Source organism: Lygodium microphyllum, chromosome 18 (assembly GCF_053477565.2).
Source record: "Lygodium microphyllum isolate KBCC chromosome 18, Lygodium_microphyllum_v1.1.10, whole genome shotgun sequence".
NCBI classification, from domain to species: domain Eukaryota; kingdom Viridiplantae; phylum Streptophyta; class Polypodiopsida; order Schizaeales; family Lygodiaceae; genus Lygodium; species Lygodium microphyllum.
Genome location: NC_141152.1, coordinates 57851970 through 57857969, shown reverse-complemented (window position 1 = coordinate 57857969; position 6000 = coordinate 57851970). Strand labels below are relative to the sequence as shown.

The following is a 6000-nucleotide window of genomic DNA, read 5'->3' as shown; positions in this document are numbered from 1 at the left end:
AAGATTTTAGATGAACACGACCATCCAAAGGTGTATTCGTCCTAATGGATGCTTGATTTTGTTGATTGGCTAACAACGACAATAAAGCATGATTAGAATTGGTCACTTAAATCATTAATGCATTCAAAGATTGACTTATTTGATCCTACATAGACAAGTTGTTTTCCTCATGCATTCTTTATTGGAATCCTTCCATATTTAGAGACAATTACTTTATAGTTAGACAAGGATTTGAATATGAAAGACTTTTCCACCAAGCAAGTTTAAAGAAAGCCTAAAAGTAAATTTTGTTAAAGTAAATGTGAGCTTTAATAAACAAATGTTTTGTGGCCTGCCATGTCTGTCGTGGCATATCAAGCTAGCAAGTCATGACATCACGTCCACCACAGTGTTATGGATTGCCATTCATCCATTGAGGATGGAGGGCAAGTTGCAGCATATGTCAAAGCTACAGAGTGACATGTTAGCACATTACTAGGGATTGCAGGTTGTAGTGTTTGTCAAAGCTGCAAAGCAACACATCATCACAACATCAAGGGGGTTGCAATGTTCATCTGTTCAGAGGGTGTAGGTGTTGCATCAACAACTTTAGTGACACAGATGATGGGACATCGGGTCACTTTGACAATGGTAGATGCTTAACAGTCTTGATCATCGATTATGGTCAAAGAAGCACCACGCCAACATTCATTCTCAGCAAGATAAAAAGGTAGCATGCGTTAGAAGAGAGACAGAGAAATCAGTTACTGTCAGTCAATGATTGACAATATGTGTTTCCACCACTTTATGTGAAATGCTCAAGAATTGTTTGTCAAGACAAAGACTATCGTTTGTTACAATTATATTTATAATACATCAACCATTCTCTTGAGCCTTCTTGGATTGGCCCAACGTTCTTAAGAGGGCTTATTACAATCATGGTTGAGTTACCCTTTGAATATTTTGGTTCTGTGTGGGCGAGCACTTTGGAAGGGACTAGGAGTATCCTTTCATATAAGGTCAACACATGCACTTTTTTTTATATTTTTTGTCCAAGTTCTTGTTAGTGAATACTAGCATTCCGCGTGTGTGCGTGGAACATTAGGTCGCTTTGTAGTAACTTTGTTGCCATGAAGCAACAAGTGAAGTTGCCGTGCTACCACATGACAACTTTGCTCGACAATCCATTTCTTCTCTTTCTCTCGCCTCTTTTTCCTCTCAGTTTCTAATTTTTTCCTCTCTCTCTCTCTCTCTCCCCCTAATTTTCTACGTTCAAATTTTCTCTCTCTTTCTCTCATTGCATGTTATTTTAGTTTATTTTCTCTCATCTCCTTATTCTCTCTCTCTCTCTACTTCATCAAACATATAATTCTCTCTCTCTCTCTACTTCATCAAACATATAATTCTCTCTCTTCTTTTCTTCACTCCCCCCTCTCTATAGCTTTTCTTCTCTCTCTCTCTCTCTCTCTCCTTCCTTTTCTCTCTCTCTCTCTCTCCCCTATTTTTTCCTTTTTTTTATTGTTCTTTCTTTATCTTTCTTCATCCTCTCTTTAAATTTTTTTATTTTCTCTCTCTTTCTCTCTTTTAAATTTTAAATTTCCTCTCTCTATAATTCTCTCCCTATGTGTTCGTATTCTCTATGTTTGAAAATTAAATTATTTTAAAAATATTTAATTAAAAATTTTAATCTAATGTGAGAGAGAGAGAGAGAGAGAGAGAGAGAGAGAGAGAGAGAGAGAGAGAGAGAGAGAGAGAGAGAGAGAGAGAGAGAGAGAGATTTTATTAAAAAGGGAGAGAAAGAGACGTTTGTGAAAAGTTTGATTTAATTAAAAAAGGGAGAGAGAAGAAAGAGAGAGAAAACCTGCACTTAAAAAAGAGGGGAAGTTTAATTAAAAAGGGGAGGGGGAAGAGAGAGGGAGTGATTAAAAGTGTGTGAGTGATAAAAAGTTTGGGATGGGGGTAGATTTAAAAAGCCCTCTAAAAATTCAAGGCTTTTTGAATTTACAGCCAAAATAATATAGTAGTAAAGTAAGATCTGGAACCAAAATAATATAGTAATATAGTAAGATAGTAAATTTACAACCAAAATAACAATATAATAATATAGTAGTAAGGTTTTTTTAAAAATGAAGGCGTGAAATATAAAAGTAAGATAAGTATGTACAATTGGGGATCCTGCCCGTATCACTCAATCACATGCCTTACAATGCTACCTCTTTGCTAAAAACTTATACAATAGGACTTGGTGGAGCTATTCTAATTGGATGAAACGAGGTGAGTTCAATTGCTCATTTGATTGAGGCACAGCTGGAGGTCCATTAACAATATTGAGTATGGAAGGGGCCTGAGGCTAAGCTTTTGGGAGCTGCACAGGTTGGTTTAGAAGTGGCGAAGAGAGAGGGCTATCAAGGGAGCTATTGGGTATGGTGGCATGAGGAATACTAGTCATTTGACCCGCATGAGGGATACTGGGAGCTGCACAGGTTGGTTCAGATGTGGCGAAGAGAGAGGGCTATCAAGGGAGCTATTGGGTATGGTGGCATGAGGGATACTAGTCATTTGACCCACTGTGTTATCCATTGTAGAGGGGTTCCCAGTGGCCTGAGAAATTGTTGATGGTGAGCCCCAATCCGACGAGATAGAGAAGACATCGGCGGGAATCCTGATGGTGTAGTCCCTAGTCGTTGCAGTATTTATAATGCTCTGGAATAGTTCAATAATCTCCTTGATTTTAGCTTCTCTTTCCTCCTTCGAGCATTTGATACTCGAACGTTTGATGCAGGTTTGCACGTCATGCGTCGCTAATTTCCGAGCATTCCTTTGAACCTGCCAACAAAGATCCACTTTAAGTTGAGGGAGCCAATCAACATTTTTACCATTAAATACTTTTTCATTGCAAACAAGCCATACGGACCATAGAAACATTTTGCGTATCAAGGTCCACAAGGAGGGGGAGAGGCTGTTTGCTTCCCCTAGGAGGATTTCTTTCCATGTCAGTTTATATGGATGGCTGGGGGAGATGAACTCTTGTAAGTTGTAACTAGGTGAAATAACACCTGTTACCTGGGCATAAAGTAAAAAGGTGCACGATGGTTTCTTTATTCCTCTTGCATTGTGAACAAAGGCCATCTCCTATCCCGATACGTTCTACTCTGTCTTGGGTCCAAACTGCCTTATGGAGTATGAGTCATAGCAGATGAGAGATCTTCGGGGGGAGATAGGGGGTCCAAATTTATTGAAAACGATATTCCCATTGACAGCTATTCGAGTTCAGAAGCCATCTCTGATTGAGGGCAACGATCAGTTTACTGTTATCCCTGGGTAAGTTCGGTAGAGGGAGCAGAAAGGACTTGGTGTTCCACGTGAAATCCTTCATCTTAACCTGCACATTACAATGAGTAAGCATTGGGCCAAAATCTTGCGAGGTTCCTTTCGTGTCGAAGTTGTTTTACTTTGCATTGGTTGAAATGAATGAAGTTGTTTTACAGAAAAGGACCAAATTGTCGTTACAGACGGGTCGCCAAGAAGGAAACGGGCGGGAAAGAGAGTATCCCCTCGCCCCTTTTCTCTCTCCAGCCCCCTCCCTCCCCCCGCGTGTCTGTGTCTGAGCAACAAGCCGGCTTCCCATGAAGAACGCGTGAGTGGGCATTCTCCCATCCTCATTGTTACAGCTCGTCTTTTTGATTGTGCCGGTTATTTACATTTTGGCAACATTTTACAAAAATTTCACACTCAGAGAAGTATTGTGTGTAGAAGCTTCCTGCATTTCCAGCTTAATACTGGAGTGCTTGTTAGAATCAGAACATGGTACCCTAGAGCTGGATTGAGAGGGGGTAGAAGCTTCCTGCATTTCCAGCTTAATACTGGAGTGCTTGTTAGAATCAGAACATGCTACCCTAGAGCTGGATTGAGAGGGGGTCCTTAGTCCTTAATTCAGATCATGCTTTGCGTTTAGTTTGTTTGCTCGCTATTGCGCGTTGGTAATTAGTCCTCATCGAAGAGGGCTTTTATGCATAATAATCGTGACATTTACTGCTTCCATTCATCTATCTGTCGAGACTAGTTATTATCCCAAATACTTAACAATTATTCTCCCAGATACCTCGAAGTAATTTCAGAGTTCGTTAATTCATTTGGCGGAGAGATGAACCAATGGTGTGGCTAATGGATAACGCCTCTTGCAGCTCGTTGATATCCGGGAGCTGAATATGAAATAAAAGAGATAACATGTTATCTGAATTGGTAACCGTTGTTGAGTTCTTCATTTTTGTGCTGTTTGCAACATAATTATCATACAACAGAAGGGTACTGTCAGTCATGCACAGTGTGTCTGTGTCAGTTGGCCAATTGGAAGAGCTAAAACCCAAGCGGGCAGTTTTCCAGGTGAAAACTCATGTATTGTATAGCATGCAACCCTTTTATCTCGCCAAGCAGAGATTTGCGGGCTACTTTGCTCGCAATGCATCCCAAGCTAGATACTATTTGCCATGCAACATCTCCTAATTACCACGTCCTGTCGATGTTTGATCTGCACTGTATATATGAGCCATCCAGAAAAGAAGTATTCGAAACAAGATAACCATTGTCTTTGTGATCATGGTAGAGCCTAGGATAGTTTGTTCCAACACCCTTTGTCCAATTCTTTGGGATTGGACATTTTGAGTGTATGAAGATGCCTTCTTTTTGGGTTTCAGTTATGGGCCTGCAAGGGAGTATTGAGTTTTGGGCCCGCAAGGGAGTATCCCAGAATTATGACCATTCTCTCTCCCCCTACTTTCAATCATCGTCTCCATCCTTGAAGCCCATGTTTTTCTCTCCATCAGCTCAGGACCTGTCCAAGAGATTAAGTGGCTGGAATTGTTGCTAGGTATTGATATCTTGCTGCATTTTACGGGTTTGCATCCACACGTTGCTATTCCAGCACCAAGCAACTGATTCACTGCATCAATTGATTCTATGTAACCTCCAGCTGTCGTGTTTTGCAGTTTTGCTGTTGTGACAAACCCCAAGAGTCATCATGACTGCAGCTACTGCTGTGTTTTGCTGTCTGTTATCTGCCCCCTGTCATTGTCATCAGATCTCACAGCCTGCATCCTGAGCTATGCCTTATGTTATAGACTCACACATGAGCTGACAATATTGCTAACAGCCTTTCTCATATCATGGGTGATTTGATACAATACAATGATATAATGATAATGACTCATCATAGTCCATACAACATAGAACCACCAAAATAGAATCATGGATACCCAAGTAGTGGGTGATCCAAGCCACCATCAAGGTGTCTCGGAGAGGACTTGATATTAATGTCAATCGTACCAGCTCTTGAAAATAGAGAAGAACCATAACATTTCTATGTGTCCATAATCAATGTCTTGCAATAGCACACAAGACCATGCCCCTGAACATATGTGACCATGGATTCCTTGCCTTTGGCTAGGCCGCCAAAGTGTCCCCTCATGTGAGCTTAGACTAGGAGCCAACTCTCTCTGTTAAAATTTTAAATACTAGCTCATCATTAACCTAGATGTCAATCCCAACTCTAGGATTTAAACTTGCCATGATGCATCAGGGATGTCCCTTTCTGGAATGTATGCACTTGTATACTCGTATAGATGAGGTTCGACTACTCCATCTCACCACCCTCTCATACTCCCTCTCTAGCATTGGAGGGTCGCGAGGGATGACTGCATCACTTGCGCTAGAAAGCAATAGAGGAAGAGACAACCAACCCCTTCCCTTGATCTGAAGACGATGATCCCTTCTGCGCATTGGCCTTCGCTTAGGCCGGAGGATCTGAATTGGAGTTTGAGGAAGAGAGTGACTTAGCAGAAGAGTCCAGATCTTGCGTCTTCTTCTCCTTTTTCCTTGAAGCCGTTAACACTGTACAATCCTTCCGTAAGTGGCTCTTCTTACCACGTGATAACATTGGGCCTTCGACTTCGTCTTCTTGTTGCCTCTTCGAAGTTGCAACCTCATCAGAACCTCCATAATGAGATGGAAGCCTCCCTTGTAAAC

The 6000-nt window shown here is 41.1% G+C and overlaps 1 protein-coding gene across 2 annotated transcripts in view; it reads left to right on the top strand.

Moving 5' to 3' along the window:
• The first annotated feature begins 3224 nt into the window (after positions 1 to 3224).
• Positions 3225 to 6000, top strand: part of LOC148020919 (uncharacterized) — a 52107-nt gene continuing 49331 nt past the window's right edge. For both annotated transcript variants that reach the window (XM_087698745.1, XM_087698744.1), the window contains exons 1-2: positions 3225 to 3377; positions 3468 to 3616. The gene's annotated coding sequence lies outside the window, so the exon portion shown is untranslated. The remainder of the gene's footprint in view (positions 3378 to 3467; positions 3617 to 6000) is intronic.